Source organism: Alligator mississippiensis, chromosome 13, assembly GCF_030867095.1.
Source record: "Alligator mississippiensis isolate rAllMis1 chromosome 13, rAllMis1, whole genome shotgun sequence".
Taxonomy (NCBI): Eukaryota; Metazoa; Chordata; order Crocodylia; family Alligatoridae; genus Alligator; species Alligator mississippiensis.
Genome location: NC_081836.1, coordinates 49,717,667 through 49,736,244, shown reverse-complemented (window position 1 = coordinate 49,736,244; position 18,578 = coordinate 49,717,667). Strand labels below are relative to the sequence as shown.

General features: G+C 45.2%; 1 pseudogene; it reads left to right on the top strand.

Annotated features, from left to right (window-relative positions):
* Positions 1-2,418: 2,418 nt before the first annotated feature.
* LOC102574260 (cytochrome P450 2W1-like) lies at positions 2,419-17,035 on the top strand (annotated as a pseudogene).
* The last annotated feature ends 1,543 nt before the right edge of the window (positions 17,036-18,578 follow it).

The window sequence follows — 18,578 nt, the reverse complement described above, 5'->3', positions numbered from 1 at the left end:
TAAAAGCTGGGATTGAGGCTTTGAGGATTCAGAGCCTGGCAGATGGGATGGGAGTGCCAAGGGAAAGATGAAGTTTATTTAAAATGCATAGTGAGTCATGCTTCAAAATGCCATGCAGTTAGGCTAGGCCTGCAGAGTGAGCAGGGCTCATGGCAGGAGGTGGAGCTCAGCACCAGGATTAGGAAGGGATTCAGAAGCCTCGAGAGGGAGCACAAAGCAAAAACAGCGCTTGAGAGACCAGGTCTTTGAAGCCACTGCCCACCTGCTGGCTCCTGTTTCTGAGTCCGAGCAGCACGGGCTTTGAAGCAGCTGAGCAGGTATAGGAGGGAAGGTGGTGAAGAGCAGGAGTCCCCTGCACACAGTGATTTCCTTCTACTGACTTTTAGGAAATTAATGCAAACTTTATTATGAAAGAAGAGAGGAGAAGGGGTGTGCTATGTAGCTGGGGCCTCTTCCCCCCCCCCCCCCCGGCTTATTTTTCTCTTAATGTGGAAATTAAAATACTGTATTGATTTCTGGAATTGCACAAAACCATTGAAAGTCCAAAAAAGGTTTCACTGGATAAATGTTAAACATGCAGAGAACAAACAGTGCTAACCAGAAAAGAGCTGTGCACTACACAGACACCTCTGAGTGTCCGGGAACCTTAAGAAATAAAATGCCTACTCACATGAATCCTCATGCCTGCCTTGTCTTGTTTATTTTTGTGCAATTATTCTGCGTATTTACTGATGATAATACTCTTTTAAGAGCACCAGAGAGATGTTTCTGCTCTGGTCCATATGATTCAATACAGTGCCAAAAGCAGTGCACGATTCCTCAGCATTATTCCATATCCAGCAGGCAAGAGAGCATAGCTCAGCTTCTGTTGGTCAGTCAGCCCTGCCCACCGCAGGTGATTTGGGGGAGCTCCGTGTTTTGTTATACACCAGCTATGGAATATCCCTCCCACAGCAATGACTTGCCATCATGAACTTTTAAAATCCCTGACTAGATTTTACCTGCCTTGTCTTGTGTTTTGCACTTTTTTCCAAGCCTCATCTTCTGCAATGTTCCTGGCACCTTGGGCAATGGCAACAGTCTAAACCATCATCAGGGTCCACATTTTCATGAGGGTTATCAACTTTTAAATAAAAATTAAGTTTATCTTTTAATTTTTAACTTGCATTCCTCTATGAAAATGTATTTAAATGCCAGTTTAAGGAGTTGCTTTGATCTGTTCTTGGCTTTACCTCTTCCATGGGTTATTCTGTCTTGCAGGTTGTGCATAATTCATCCTTATGGCACATGGATTTGTGGGTGAGGACAGTGAAGCTATTGTGGCTTCCCAGTTGGATAGGTGGTGCCCTGGTTAGCTAATCTGATTGCGTCCTCCCTCCCTACCGCCACTAAAAGCATGCTTGGTGCACAGGGACTTCTGAGCACCTTATCAAATAAAAATGGCTAAGCAAAAGCATAGGGCTTGCCTGAGTTGAATAGGAGTCAAGCCCCCAAAAGAGGCAAGGGTGCTACAGACAAAAGCCTCATTCACTGTGCAACCCTAAATTCATCCCCACAGCACAATCTGTCCTGTGGGCGGTCAGTACGGTACACAGTGCTAAAGTGAATTGCCTAAAGTTGCATAGAAGGTCATTGTCCAAGCCTAGAGCTGGAACCGAGAGGTCCAGACTGCTCGTCTCCTGCTCTAACCGCAAGAGCACGCTGCCATTCGTGACATAAGCAAAGTGGCAAAGTGAGGCAGTATTGCAAAGCATTATTTCAGTTCCCTGCACCAAAGTCCCATACTGCGTGGTCAGTCAGTGGCTTTCCTGATTGCTGTGGGATCATCCTGATGGTCACATGTCTGTTAAATTCTTGTCACGGCTGGCACCATTGATTGTAGTAAAATGAAGCAAAATCTTTGCCCGATAGAAAGACATCAAAGCTTATAGTTTATAGCCCAGTGGTTCCCAACCTTTTTTTTGCTGTGACCCACTGCTGGGAGCGGAGTGCGGCAGCAGCGGCGGTGGCAGAGCTCCCAGCGCGCAGCGCGGATCATTGTTTGTGTGCAGCGCCCCCGGCATTGCCCCCGCGACCCTCTTTTGGGTTGCGACCCGAGGTTGGGAACCGCTGTTATAGCCCATCGGACATGGGGAGTTTTTGAGCCCTTGAATACCACATACTGTTTCTATGTTTTGAAAGTTGCCAGAAGCCAGTCAGAGCTGCACGTGTCCCTGTCAGTTCTTCCATGTATATTTGGCAGCATGGTTCAATGCTCAGCAACACTGGTGTGGTTTCTTCATGTTATTATTGCGTTAACAGCAAAAGACAGGACAATTAGCTGATTATACAAGGAGTAGGAGGAAGTACAATACCAGGGAAAAAACAAACGTGTTAACAAAAGAGAAGATAAGGAAATGGAAGGTGTCTGCAATAACGAGCTGTTGCTAGATCAGATTTCAGCAGCAGAATCACTGTGAATCACTTAGCAATGGTACATTTAAATAAGGTGGCCACAGCATGGTAACTGGTAGGTAAGGAAAAGCAGGCTGGGTGGCCCCGCATCTCTAGCCAAGTCACCTCTCAACATCAGGCCACTACTTAGCCACAAAGCGGCTGAACTGCGAAGCAGCAATGCTGGGGAAGCAAAGTAACTCTGAATGGGAATTTGCCCAGTGATAAAACAGTGCAATGAGGCTTTTACACATGGAGGCACTGGAGAGCGATGCTATTGCCACTCTCTGTTAGGTGACTTCTGCCTTATTTAAACAACACAAATTCAGAAAAGCACTAATAGACGATCAAGCCATCCTTTGTTTGGGGTGTTCCTTACCATCCTGAGAGAGCCTCTGAATCAACCAACACCCATCAGGAAATATCTCTGACGACACCATTTTGGTCAAATGAGAGCCAGCAAAGACAGAATCAGCAGTGTTGAATAATTCGTTGGAAAGTAAGGCAAGGGATGGATTTTGCACTCGCTCTTGAGACCAAAGAGGGTCTTTCCTGTCTCATCCTTCTCAGTCTAGGGCAGGAGCACTGTAGCCGTGAGGGTCCAGGAAACTTGCACAGTTGTGTAGCTTAGGCTGCACTTGCTTCTTTCCCAGACCTGAAGAAGGGAACTTCATGCCTGAAGGTTTGTCTAACATCTGTCCCAAGTATACAGTTGATTCAAGAAAAGATATCACCCCAATAAAACCTTGATTTTGTGAATCTGCAATTCCAGACCTCCTTTAATTATGAACAGACTTTGCCCTTTGAGGCTTATAAAGCAGGGAGGAGCATATATTTAGGTATTGTGCAAAACAAAACCTTTGGCAAGTTAACTCAGAGCGCATACAATACACTCCTCGAAACAACTCGGACAACTTTCCGGGGCGTTTCATCACAGTTGGGCTCTTGTTCAGCATGGCTTCTCTAATATCTCTTCATTTCGAGCCTACCCTTATTGGTCCGCTATGTGCTCTGCTTTTATTATTCATACCGTATGTTTCAATGGGCCCTAAGAAGTCAGCTTTAAATTTACCTCCTGGTCCATCTCCTCTTCCCATCATTGGTAACCTGCATTTGCTGGACATTAGAAGGCAAGATATGTCACTAATGAAGGTAAGATACACATTCTGATTTTCAGCATATTATGCTTTGAATGTAAAGATTTACTGATTTAAAATTCTGCCTTTGTGTACAATTCCAAAGTGACTAACCAGCACCAAAATCATTTAGAAATATAATAAGTTTCAAAGGTTTCTGAATGTTCTGGTTATGTTTTAGACCCAAGCTTTGCAAGAACTTTTACAGGTGCTGAATTGTAAAGATCTACACATGTCAGAACTACACAGGTGCTTAAAATTCAGGACCTTGAAACCTTCATGCTTGTAGAAAATATTTTGCATTATTTATGTTACTCGTAGAAAAAAGACAATGAAGGATTTAAGCCTTCATGCTTTTGTTAAAGCAGTAGTACTTTTACTAAACTTAATCAGTAATACCGTAGAATTTGCTTTAAGAGGAAACCTCATCTTGCTTTATCAGTAGAATTTGATAAAGGAAACCTATGAGTCTCATGAGATCAGAACTTAGTGCCCAGTTCTGACGGTTTAATCGGGTTGCCCAGTACTTGACTCTAGAAGAGATCATCTAGCAACGTATGCATTGACTTGTGAGGAGTTGTTCCTCGTGGCTAACAGCAGGACTGGACCTCCATCTGTTGTTCTTTCCATTGGTATGTGGATGCACAGCATTTTTGCTGATTGTTCACACTTTCACACCTGACATTTCCTTTTCATGCAAGTTTCTTGTAGTACTGTAGTATGGGAGCTTGTGAAGTTTTAACAGTGATTTGACAGCTGTGTTGCCAGAAGGCTTTTAAGGCATTAGCAAATAAATGACATGAGAGAGAAAATCCCTCCAATGGAGCAAAAGGATTTCTCCATGCAAGTTTCTGGGGGAAAAAAAACAACAATCTACATAACACCCTGAAGATGCCATGCAACGAAAATACTGTTTTTACCAAATGACTGAAAATATTATCCTGTGAGCTGCTTTTGTTAAAGTGGAAATACAATCTAGAGCCCTGTCTGCAGCTTGGGTCTCTTGCACTAGTGAAGGACATACCACATTGGCAGAAGCGGATCCAGGATTTTGCAAAGGGTGGCACAGGAGCAGTGATTGGCACTGCAGGGGTGACTGGACCTCTTGCTCCCACTCTCTTCCCCCCTTCCCACCTGGTGTGGGCAGACCTCACCATGGGAGCAGCAGTTGAGGACTTCTTTAAGTCCCCAAAGAAGGTAAAACATTTCCCCCCCTTTCCTTACCTGTTCAGAGGCACGTCCTCTCCTTCCTCCCCCTCCCCAACTTGTCACTGCCAGTAACTCAGTCTGGGGCAGAGGTTATGATGGACAGCTGGCTTCCCCCTCCCTGTACCTGCTCCCCAGCTGCCTGGGGGACCAAGCTAGGAGGGGGCAAAGGGGGAATGTGTCCAATGCTGCTACTTAGATTATCCTGGGCTGAGCCCAGCTCTCACACAGCCAGGCTGGAGCAGGACAGGAGCTCCCCTTGCCCCAGGGAATGGGAGGGGACAAAGAAAGGAGGGGAGAGGCTTCTGAGCGTGGAGGGGAAGGGAGAGATGGAATACTTACCTTCTTTGGGGACTTAAAAAAGGCTCTGGCTGCTGCTGCTGCTCTCGCTACATGGTCAGAAAAGGGGGTGCAGCTGTGTCACTGCCCCCACTCTCTTCCCCCTGCCTGATCCACCCCTGCACGCCAGCATAAGCTGTATCTATGCTACAAGTCTCCTCTGGTATACTGCACTGGTAGCCAATGCCTCAGGCCTCGCATGATTCACATTTTCAGAATTTGGGTCTTCTCTCCCAGGTTGTCTAAGACTCAGTTATGCTCTTGCGTTCACTTGTTTCATTCCTTAGTTGCTTTGATGTAAAGCCCTGCAGTATTGAACTGTGAGCCTCACAGAGAGCTGTCACTATCTATTATTTCAAATTTAGCCAACGCATATCAAGTTTTATGACTTACCAGCACCCATACACCCTGTCCTTGTATTCAGATGGCCTGAAAACTTCAGTATATCCCTAATAAACAACAGGTTATTTTATTCTTGGCAATTTTTTGCCAACAGTAATATTATCTCAAGAACCAGCTATTTCTTATGTTTTCTTCACTGTATGCCAGATGATATTAAGCTCTTTGGGTTCACAGATTCACAGAAGTTTGGGTCTGGAAGGGACCTTGTGAGATTGCCAGGTCCAACCCCTCCTGCTCTGGGCAGGAAAGACAACTCGGGTCAAACCACCCCAGCAAGGAGTACATCCAGTCTCCTTTTGAAGATCTCCAGGGTAGGTGCCTGCACCACCCCAGCGGGGAGTCTAGTCCAGAGTCTGGTCACATGGACCATGAAGAACTTTTTCCTTATATTCAGTCTGAAACCTTCTAGGAGTTCATGACCATTGCTCCTGGTTTTCCCTTGGGGCGCTTTGGTGAATAGTTGCTCGCCTAGCCCCTGATGCTCACCCCTGATATATTTGTAAGCTGCCACCAAATCCCCCCATCTTCTCTTTTCCAGGCTGAACAGTCCCGTATCTGTCAGCCTTTCCTAATATGGCTTGCTCTTCAGGCCTCTAATCATATGAGTGGCTCTTCTCCAGACTCTCTCAAGCTTCTCCACATCCTTCTTGAAGTGCGGCACCCAGAACTGGACTCAGTACTCCAGCTGCGGCCTGACCAGTGCCGAGTAGAGTGGGAGAATACCTTCCTTACTTTTGCTTGAGATGCATCAGTTAATGAGTGCCAGCGTATTGTTTGCTGTGCTAACTGTAGCCTCGTACCGACGGCTCATATTAATTTTATGGTCAGAGTGAATTGTATCAGAGTGAAGGGTTAGAGTGGGTGATCAGAGTGACTTTTATATTTCATTTTTATAAGTGACCAGAGATCTGGCTTTCTTGCACCCTCCTGTGATAGGCTGAGGTATTACAGGCCTATTAATTCAGCCGTGATTGTATAACTGCCTTGTAGGCCTGCCATTGTAATCTGTATTGCAATTGTCTCAAATTTCAGCACACTAGATCATGTTATCCAGTTTACACATCTCAGAACATGACTAGGTTTATGGCACTGTAGCGCTTAGACAGACCAGTGTTTGCCTGGTTTGAATGCTATTTTGCTGGAAAGTTTCAGGTCCTTTGCCCTAACTTCAGTGAGGTCTGAAATCAATCCTTCCCAGGGTAAAATATGGTAGTCAACACATGCTTCTCTTTCCAGATTGCAGAAAAATATGGCCCAGTGTTCACCATCCATTTTGGTCTTCAGAAGGCTGTGGTGCTGACTGGCTATGAGGTGGTAAAAGAGGCTCTTCTGAACACTGCTGATATATTTGCAGACAGACCTGCTATCCCGATATTCTATCAGATCCAGCATGGAAGTGGTACCAGCTGTATGAATGAAAGAGGAGATGCTTGCTGTCTGAGTTGTGATTGCTGTATTGCCTACCCCAAGCATTTAAAAGTAATGGGCATCTATACATGTGCAAAGAAGCTGCTGGAGCATGGTAATTATTGTGCTCCAGCTGACTCCAGCATCACATGTATCATTATTCCCACACCAAAAAATGGTGGTGGGGCTGCTTTAACTAAAACCTGTTCAACAAGCTTTAGTTAAAGCAGCCCCACTGCCATTTTTCAGCACGGGGACACTGATACATGTAATGCTCCGGGCAACTTAATTAGAGCGGCTCTCAGAGCTGTTCAAATTAAAGTGCCCCCCTGCCCCCACTGCTAGAGCACGTCTATAAACACCCAATGAGTCAGTCCCCAAAACTCATGAGAGATTTAAATGCGGTGCACTTGGGTTTCTGGCATGTTACTGAGCTACACATTGGGTGCATCTACACATCACACTACATCACCAGAGCAATGCACTACAGCTACATAGAGACTGTGTGCGTCTGCACATGACAGGCAGCTACTTCACCATAGCAGCACTTCCCCCATTATAGTGCACCTCTATAGGGAAGTAGCGGCTAAAAATAACCATGCACCGTGCGTAGGGTGCAGTACGGGCAGTTACTGCATCGTGCACCACTAAAGCACTGCTACTTTTGGAAGTAGTAAAGCACAGTGCAATAACAACATTGCCATAGGACAACGTGTAGATGTGCCCACTGAAAATTGAACTGGGGAACATAACAGGAAATGCTGGCAGGAGCAATCCTGCACCGAAAGGAAATGAATTTCTTAACTTAACATGCAGATATTTTTCATTTCCAATATCAGTGATTCTATAATCATCCTATAAACCTGGTCCAGATGGGGCCCAGTGTTAGGAAGGGTCCAGTATTATATCACCTCCCCAAGGTGCATACCTAGGATGTCTTCAGTCCTCAAAGAAATGCACAAATTTAGAACTCTTGGTTCAGAGATGATACCTTTTATTAGACCAACTAAGAAACTGCAAAAAAAATTGCCTTTTTCAGCAAGCTTTCAGGCTCACACACCCTTCATCTGGTTCAGGGAAAATTAAAGATGGTAAAAAGTCCCCACAGGTAGGAAATAAACTTCATTTTTGCACAGAGGGAGTTGAAGATGGAAGTCTGGTCCCTCTTGGGTCCATGCAAGTTTCTCTGTGAGTTGCTCTTTGTTGTGGAGATCAGGCAAATTACTTCCCTGTTGGTGTCAAATGGCATGCAGGGAGGTTTTAGAAATCTTTCTTGTTGTTCAGCAATGAAGTTTAAAATCCAAAATCCAGTCCTTGAAGCATGCCTTGGAAAGAGACACTTCTTGGGGTGAAATCAGAACAGCTCTCTGTTCCAGCAGCTGACAGTCCAGTTGTGTGCTCTCAGTGAGACCACGGGGAATAAGAGGCACAGCACAGAAGGCCAGTTGCTCATAGCACACTGTTACCCCACCCTCTGATTCCTGCCGTTTCCCACAAAATCCCATTTCTTAACAATGTTGCCGTCCAGGTCCACATCCAAGAAAAACAGAAAGTTTGTTCTTATCAGGACAACTCTTTTTCATACGTCTACACTAATGTACTCATCCTCTTTGTGGTGCGTGAAATATTTTAGCTAACCAGGCTATATTATCAACATTAGTGTGGCATTCCCGCTGACTATAGGCCAATAACGCACATGTTCCCTCTGCCAGGGTGTTCTTTTTTTCTGGAGACGGCTCTGGAAGACGACTCGTAGGTTCACCATGGCCACTATGCAGGACCTGGGGATGCGGAAAAAACTGCTAGAAGGAAGAAATCCGGAAAAGCTTCATTTCCTTATTGAGATGATCAAATCCTTCAACAGTGAGTTGAGTATTTGAAGATTATAAGGGTGAAGACAGATGTAACTACTGTATTAATATCATAGGATACCTATATAAGCTGTTATCCTAAAACTGCTACATCTGCCTAACTCTATACTGACACAAGTGCAGCAAAACTGCTCCAACTTTGACCCTGTTACATTCAGGTCAAAAGATTTAGCTCATTTCTAGCATTACAGAATCATGCAGGGGTAACAGGTGATAACTGGGGGTGCTCACTCCTGAGCAGCAGATCTCCTTCCCCCTTTAAAACAGTTAAAAGGTACATTGGTCTATACCCAAAGTCTCTATAGTTTTTTTATTGCTTTCCAACAGAGCTGTATCAACCTTTGCTTTTCCCAACTGTTGAGTGACAAGTATGTTTTTGCTTTTGTTTGCTTTAGGTGAACCTTTCAAGTTAAGGTAATTTAATACTGCTCCCACCAGCATCACCTTTGCTCTGCTGTTTGGGAACAGATTTGATTATAAGGACCCGGGATTTGTCAACCTGTTAAAACTCATAGATGAAGTTATGATTCTTCTTGGATCTCCATACTTGCATGTAGGTTACTCTTCCATCTCATAATTATTTTCTTATGGCTTTCAAGACTAGCGAGTCAAATGGACTTTGATCACTGAGGGTTTCTTTGAGACTTGCAGATCTTGAAACATGGTTTTTTTGTTTTGGTTTTCTTTTCCTCTTTCATGAAACACAACTGCAAAGAACTGCTTCAGTATCGTTGATGGAAAACACTATGCGGTAGCCAGAGTATATGAGGCTAACATGACCTCTTCAGCTGAAAGTTGGAAACAGCCTCAATCTAAAAGGAAAGTGCTTAATTCTTTTACACATTATAACCAAAGTATTTTAGCTTCCCATCTGATCATCAGATCCAGGTGGACAGTTTCCATGAAATTCAGTGAACTCCACCAAGGTGCAAGGGGCTCTGTTACTCCTCTCAGTATAATCCACCCACACACAATTGAATACAGGATTTGAGTCTATATTCATGTGAGCTGCAAAAAGAGACACAAATGATTTCCAGTTAGTGTAAAGCTGATTCTAACAAATGGAATCGCCAGATCTGACTCAGAGATCCGGATCTTTACTTGGGCTTTCTTCTTGTTGCAACACGTGCCAGGGAAATGTTCTTGCTCCCTATTTCCCAAAAATTAGTTTAAGGCTTTGGCAGAGAGTTCTGTGGGATTCTGCCCAGCTTGTTTTTATTATTATTGCTACAGTTATCTGTGAAGTGCTGGCAATACACTAAGCTTTTTGTAACTATTTAGTTGGTCTAATAAAAGATATTGCCTCTACCTAAAGAGTTCATCTGCCTCTGTGCTTAGACCAACACGGCTACAGCCTAGATCCCTGACAATGCACTAGGCATTGTATAGGACACAAAATGCCAAGGGTCTCTATCCTCAAAATATTTATAGTCAAAACAAGTCTTAGAAGAGAGAGGATTCAATGAGAAGCCTATGGGGTGGGTGGGGAATCAGGATTTTTTCTTGATGGGGGGATAACACTATTCGTAAGGCTGTTGACATGACCGGCTTGCTTTTCGTAGGGTCCCTGTAGAAGTAAATAGGTCTTTGCTTAAGTAGGTATGAGTGACCCTAAAAGTAACTGTTTTTCTAACCTTAGTTATTGGGTCAATTCAGTATGCATTTAGAAGTTACTAGAATTTGGTACTTTAAGGCCACCACTGAAGAGCTCTGGGTAGCAAGTGCTACAACAGCCCCTGCTTTTGGTGCTGCCGGTGCTTATTATCTGGGCATTGCAATCAAGTAGGATGTTAGGATGTATGTGATAAACTGAGCAGCAGAGGAAAAACAGTCCATCTGGGCTTAACTAAATCTTTCAGCTATAATCAAGCAGCTCTTGTCATGTTTGAGGCTTTGTTTTGAGGCTAGAGGAAACAGTTCACATCTTTGATACTGAGTGCCAAGACAATCTTCTAAATGGCTGTTTTAGCCAGGCATCTTTGCCAGTACATTTATTCAGTGGATCAAAACTCTGAGCAGCAAAAACAAAAGAATTAGAAACTTCCCTTTCTGTTTGATTTGCTTTCTTTTTCAATGCAAGCTTAGAAATTGGAGCAAACAGCAACAATAATAACCAGTGAGCAAAAGGTAGATCATGAGATTTGCAGTTGTTATTTTGAGCCTGCTTTCTTTGTTGTAGCAATATGGTGTAAGTAACCCCCCCAACACGCACACATATAAAACAAAACTGTTTATTGTGCTGTGAAATTTAATGTTGCTGAGTAACTGAGTGTAATTGATTTATAATTCATCTGAAACTTAAAAATGATGATCTAACAACTTTAAAACATAAGTATTTTGGTTCTTTAAATGTTTCAGGGGATTTTTCCCCTAAAGTGTGATGCTTTATCTTTTTGTTTTATTACCTCTCTTAAAATGTAATTTCATTGTTTCACCAGTTTACTATCACTTTCCCTTAATTGTATTTTTTAATTCATGTTTATAGTCTATGTCTAGACAAGTCTGATAGGCTCCATTCATTTCTCTAGAGATTCTTTAATAAGAGAAGACACTTTATACATTAGAAGTTAGAGTTAACAGCAGGGACGAAACTCTAGTAATGTATCACTTGGCTACCCATATAGATAGCTTCTCCATTGTAACACTTTAGTTTTACTATATAATTAGCACATCTAATTTTTGTTTTAATCTTTTTCAGTTATTTAATTTCTACCCATTCCTGGATTTCTTTTCAAACCTCACAAGATGATCTTAAGACACGTAGAAGAGGTATGCATGGTCTTAAGGAAATACATCAAGACAAGCAGGAAAGACATTGATAAAAATAACTTAAGGAGCTACATTGACGCATTATTCTTCAAACAGCAAGAAGTAGTTTAGTTTAGTGGCTCTCTGGGTAACTCGTTCTTGAATCTGTCCTACTAAGTTGCACTTGAAAATAACTAAATGTTACTAACCTTTCCTTCTTTCCCAGCAGAGATCTGGGAAAAGCAAGACAGTAAATACCTTGGCTCACAGAATTAGCTCTGCCACATGACATTAATGTGCAGAACTTGTCCTCAAGTGGTGACGTTGTTGTCTTCGCTACTGCAGAGGCAGAAGCAGCATGTGTCATTTTCTCCAGGCACTTGGAGACAGCTACATGCTGTCGTCCAGCGTTATCAGTGTCCTCATTGCTGTTGTACTTGTTGGGTATCATTGATGTGCTGTCACTGTTGAAGTCCCAGGAACTGTGGTGCCAGCAAAGTCGCAGCCACGAGATCCCAACACTAATCTTATAAAGAATGACCCCAGGCTTGATTTGGTCAGGTTTATCATCTAGAAGCACAGCCCTAACATGTTTTGGCCTAACAAGTATATCAGACTAGGAGCTAAGGCATTTGTACCTCTGACAAAGGTAGTCGGCACAACACCGTGCAGGGTCCCCCAGACCTCTATAAAGCTTTCCCTGCTTTCCAATTCTCCTTTTATACAATGATCAAAACAAATTGCAATACGTGTTGCATTCCATCTGTATCTTGAATGTTTCAGACTGTCCTGTCCTGTGGGCTTGTTTCTTATTTTGACCACGGTGTTCCCATTCCAGCCTTATCATCCTGGTACTGGACTATCCTACCTTGTACCATCAGGTCTTCTTCCCACCTCTGGGCAGGAGTGCACATCTGGCCCACATGCCAGGTTTTGTTTATGTGAGGCGTTCATGCAGCAGTTTGCTAGTGAGGCCTCCCTGGCCAATGCTTTAGTGAAGCCTTTATTGAGCAACATATATTAACCAATGCTCCAGTGAGGTCTATGTATGCCTCACTAAGGACACTGGGATGGTTATCAGTTTACTACCAGGAGATGAAAGAGCCCAGCTGTACTGTACCTGAGAACGTGCACTTGGTGCTTGTACCAGAAGAAGAGGATTGTTTGAGAAGACCACAAGAGTCAAACCTCTCAATTATTGCCTGGGAATGAAGAGCAGAGATCAGCAAAACTTAAACATCTATAGCAACCAGTAGTCATTATACTGCTCCATGTCACCTCTGAGAACTTCCTCGGGGAGCAGCAAGAATACTATCTAGGCCCTCCTGCCCTGAAAAGCTATGAGCCCTTAAGCTGCTTGTACAAAGCAAGAAACCCCTTTAGATGATGAGGCCGATGATGCACATCACTCCTCAGCTCTTTTTCAGTAGGCGGCAGATGTACCCCTCTACTTCCCTCCAACCAGTTCACTAATCCCTACTCCCCATCACTGCTGACATTGCAGGTCCTGCCTAATATTCTTTATCCTGACCCCTACCATCCCTGGCATCAACAATGACAACATCAAGCCCTCTTGTAGGGTCTTTAGAGACAGAGCTGAGGCAGCCAGTCATGGCTGGCACAACAGCTGGATAGTGTTAGGACAGAGAATTTGATGTGCATGTCAGATGTGGTTGAACGATTAGCAGTGTTTTTTGTTCAGATGAAAATGTTTCTATCTTGGCAAAAACATGAAGGCCATGATATTTTGGCTGAAAACCAAAACATTTAAGTTCTGAAGTGCCACCAGATGGAAAATCTGCTGTAGTTCATATGCCCCCTGCTCCCATCTACCTCCACAGGCCACGATCCCTGGTTGGTTGACGTTGCCCAAATTGCTGAAGAGGGCCATGGTGCAGGAGAGAAAATGATCCATTTCCCATGATTATATGACCCCAGTTCCCTCTGGCCACATAAATGCACTTGCTCACCCACAGTGCCACTTTCTGCCTCTTTGCACTAATGTCAGTTGTTTTTACTTCAAGAAGAAGAAAAAAAGCAATTCTCTTTTTCATGATGCCAATGTCCTGGCATCCACTCTCGACCTGATGATGGCTGGAACAGAGACCACTTCAACAACGCTGCAATGGGCCATCTTGCTGATGAAGAAATACCCAGAGATTCAAGGTGATCCACAGTTTGGTTTTGTTCCTTGACGCCCGCTTAACCTTGCTTTAAAAAAAAAAAGGATGGCAATAAGTTTGATGTGGAGATATGAATAATGCTACTTAACCACAGAATCTCTCTCATGTCTTATAGGTACTACTCACATATGCTTCACCTAAGTGCATGAGACATTCCTGTCTGGCTTATGGTTTTATACTGTGATCTACCTTTGAATTTTTACATGTCCATCTGGATCCAGTCTTCTAATCCAGCCATAATCATAGCTGGGTTAGAGATGCAGGTTAGTAGGTTAGGCACAGGGCTGGGGCTCAGGAGATCTGAGTTCAAGTCTCACCTCTGCTGCAGCTTTTCTGTGTAACTGAGCAAATCACTGAAGTTCTTTGTACCTCAGTTGCTCTGCTGTAAAATGTGAATAATTGTTCTCGTCTGCCTTGCCCTTGTAGAATGCAAGCTATTCGGTGAGGGGCTTTCTGTCATCATGTATTTGTACAACTTACAAGAGCCAGGAGAGCTTCAGTTGCCCTCATAACATAAAGAATATATCATCACAGTTATTACAGCCATTGTTAATTGACAAATGGGGAATTGTAAAGGAGATTGTCTTTGCAATTCAAAAGCCACCAATGGGGAAACTGGAAATGTTTCTGTGAGCGGTACCCAAAGCAATGTTGTGAAAGCATTCATAAAACCATTAACCTGCATTTCGTTTTATTCCTACCTTGCCATAGGAAAGGTGTATGCAGAGATTGATAGAGTTCTTGAACCAGGATGCTTACCCACCTTTGAGGACCGGAAGAACATGCCATTCACAAATGTTGTGATACACGAAGTGCAAAGATTTGTCACGCTCCTACCACATGTTCCACGGTGTATGTCTGTTAACACCAACTTTAAAGGCTACTTCATTCCCAAGGTATGCTACTCTCTTTGGGAAAGGATTTGGGATCTCCTTTCTGATACTGCCTACCTTCTCTCCAATCAGTGCCCATGAGAGGATGGGCTTACTTTTGAAAGTCACCTGGCTGTGGCTTCATCTCCTTAGGCAATGTCTACAGCCTGCCCGCTCCATGTACCCCATATAATCCTGGGGTTTGCATAGCTCCCAGCTCCATCCCATGTAAGCCTCTCTGGGGGGCTCTGCAAATCTTAAAACATAGAATCATGGGGCTGGAAGGGCACCAATGCAAGGTGTGTGCTATTCCTACATCATCCCAGTCCAATGCCCATCCAGCCTCTCCTTGAATACCTCCAATGAAGGAGCTTCTACAACCTCCATGGGCAGCTTCTCCGTGGTCTGACAGCTCTAACAGTTAGGAAGTTCTTCCTAGAATCTAATCCCATTTTAAATCCATTTCTTTGTGTTCTACCCTCCATATCAAGAGACAACAGGTGCTTTCTCTCTGCTTTATGGAGGAGCCCATTTCCCCCAGCCTGGACATCACAGCAGGCCAGGGTGATCTGCTGCCACTGCTAATGCAGACTTTGTTTGTGTGTCCCAGGGTACAGCTGTGATCCCTTTGCTCACCTCTGTGCTGCTGGATAAAACTCAGTGGGAAACACCATATCAGTTTAACCCCAATCACTTCCTGGATGCTGATGGAAAGTTTGTTAAGAAAGATGCTTTCCTGCCTTTCTCCACAGGTAAGTAAGGGGTCTTTCCTGCAGGCAAGTCGGGTGCTCTGAACCCATCAGGATCAGGCTCTGCATTAGAAAGGTCCGTGTAGCTATATTAGGAATACATTAGTGATGCTGGCAGCAGGCTCTGGTAAGAGTTACAGATCCCAAACCCATGCCTATTCAGTGATGTCAGTGAGAGCTGTAGGGCTCAGCACTTCTGAACATCAGGCCACTTTTACTCACAATGTGCACCTCGGGGATTAGGGTGATCCACTTGAGAAACCCAGTGTGGTCCCCTGCTCCACCACACACTTCTGATGGAACCACGGGCAAGTTGCTGTATGCGTCTACACAAGACACTTCACTGCACATCAGACAAATCTAATGCACAGTAAAGCATCACCATCTACACATATACAGCAATTACTGTGCAGTAGATTAATCTAATGAACCATTTTCTAGTACCTATAGATATATGTACTAGAAATTGGTGCATTAAACTAATGCACTGAAGCACACATGTAGATGCTGACTGGGAGCAAATTGCTCCCAGTCAGCCTAGGCAGCAAGGGGCCACAGGGGGTGGGGAGAGCTGTCCTGGCTCAGTGGGATGCTGCCTCCCAGCCATGCAGAGATCAGGACCCATCCCATCTCCATGTGACTAAGAGGCAGCTGCCTGGCAGCTAGGACAGCTCTCCCCTGCCCAGCGGAGATTGGGACCAGCCCCCATGCTCCCTGCCAGCCCAGGGATGGTAGCCAGGGGAGTCTGGAGCTCCCCCTGGCTGCTGTAGGGGGGCAGAGCAACGCAGGAGCAGCCTTGAACTGAACTGCACCTATCTGGAGCAAATTTGCTCCCGATGGTTACACATTTAGATGTGTGCAGGGGCTCAGTTTAACGTGCCTGAATTTTTTGTGCACAAAATTCAAGCACATAAATTTCACATGTAGACACACCCGCTATGTCTGAATTCCCCAAGCTATAATGTGGGGATGACAACAGTGGCTTAGCTCCCAGGGACATCGGGATGCTAGCTATCTGATTATGAAGCACTCAGCCATTTCATTCTCTTATGCAGACAACTGTGCAAATATAGATTTAGGACCCTAACTTCAATACCAAAGTTCAAAAACATCAGCCTGCATTTACCCACCATTAATCAGTCTACAGTAGGAATCACATGGCTGTTGCTCTGATTTCAGTTGTTCACTCCTGCTTTCTTTGGAATCTGTGGCAGACTCCTATTGACCGGGCGGGGGTGCTGACACTCCAGAAGCACAGCCACGATGCACACGCAATGCCCTGTGGCTGCAATATTCCATGTGATTTTGTAATGACCTTGGGGTAGTTGGTTGGCTGTGCTGATGAGATAGATAACAGGGTCTTTGCTACCACATCATTGCTACCACAGAAGCATGTGCTTACTGAAGCAGTAATTTGTGTCACTGCCCATGTCTCTCCTCACCACCCTCCTGTGTTAAAGGCTCTGCTTTTGTCATTGCAGGATGTAGGAACTGCATTGGTTAAAGTCTGGCCAAGATGGAGTTCTTCCTGTTCTTCACAGGCTTGCTCCAGAAATTTACATTTCACCCCCCAGCTAGGGTCACTGAATCTGATCTGGACACTGTCACGGAGGCTGGATTCACCATGAGACCTCGTCCACAGTCAGCTTGTGCTGTTCCACAACAATAAACAGAAGATACTTAAAAACCTGCCTGACTAACCTGGTTTTCTTTTATGATCAGGTAACAAAGTCCCTGGATGAGGTCGTTGAGGTGGATTTTGTCCTCCTGGATTTTAAAAAGGCTTTTGACACTGTTTCCCACCACATTCTCTCAAAAAAACTAGGTGACTGCAGCACTGATGCCTATACAGTCAGATGGGTGGCAAATTGGCTGGAGGACTGCACCCAGAGAGTGGTGGTGGACAGGTTGTTTTCAACCTGGTGGGATGTGGGCAGTGGAGTCCCCCAGGGCTCGGTCCTGGGGCCTGTATTGTTCAACATCTTTACCAGCGATCTGGATGTGGGTGTGGAAAGCACGCTGTCCAAATTCGCTGACGACACCAAGTTGTGGGGCGAGGTGGGCACGCTGGAAGGGAGGGACAGAATCCAGCTAGATCTAGACAGGTTACAAAGGTGGGCAGATGAGAATAGGATGGAGTTCAACACGGACAGGTGCAAGGTGCTGCATCTAGGGAGAAGGAACCTGCAACACACCTATAGGTTGGGGAACTCCTTGTCAACACGGTGGCAGAAAGGGATCTTGGAGTCATTGTTGACTCCAGGATGAACATGGACCACCAATGCAAGGAAGCGGTCAGTAAGGCTAACCGCACCTTGTCGCGCATCTACCGATGCATCACAAGCAGGTCCAGTGAGGTGATCTATGCGGCATTGGTCAGGCCGCATTTGTAGTACAGCGTCCACTTCTGGGCGCCGCACTTCAAGAGGGATGTGGACAGCATGGAGAGGGTCCAGAGAAAGGCCACTCGCAGGGTCAAGGGGCTGCAGGGCAGGCCCTACGAGGAGAGGCTGAAGGGCCTGAATCTATTCAGCCTCCACAAGAGAAGGCTGAGAGGGGATCTGGTGGCCATTTACAAACTCACCAGGGGGGACCAGTGGGAATTGGGGGAGGCTCTGTTCCCCCAGGCACCACCTGCAGTTACTAGGGATAACGGCCACAAATTGTTAGAGAGAAGGTTCAGGCTGGACATCTGGAGACATTACTGTACAGTTAGGGCTGCCAGGCTCTGGAATGGGCTCCCAAGGGAGGTTAGATAGATATTTAGCTGGGGTGATATGACCCTGGCACCCGTTCCTGCCCGGGGCAGGGGGTCGGACCTGATGATCTGTTTAGGTCCCTTCCAACCCTAAGCGCTATGATACTATAAATAAATATAATTCCCTTATTTTAAGGCATAGAGGTCATTCCCTGTGGAAGTGCAAAAGGGAAATCAGGCCTCAGGTCAGGGCTGGGCAAAACACGGCCCACAGGCCAGATCCATCCCACCAAGCACTTTCCTCCGACCCGCAGAGCCCCTTCAAAACCCAGGTAATGGCAGCTGCCTCTCTAAAAGCCACCAGTGGCACCAGCTGCTGGCTGCAGCACCTCAGGCTGTTTCCTTGGGATCTGGTTGGGAGGCAACCAACCCGGACCTCAGCCTGCCCCAGCTGGCCTCGCCCCGCCCTTGGCTCAGGCCATGTTTGCACCTTGAGAGGGGCAGGAGGGGCTGGACCAGCTTCTGCTTTGGTGC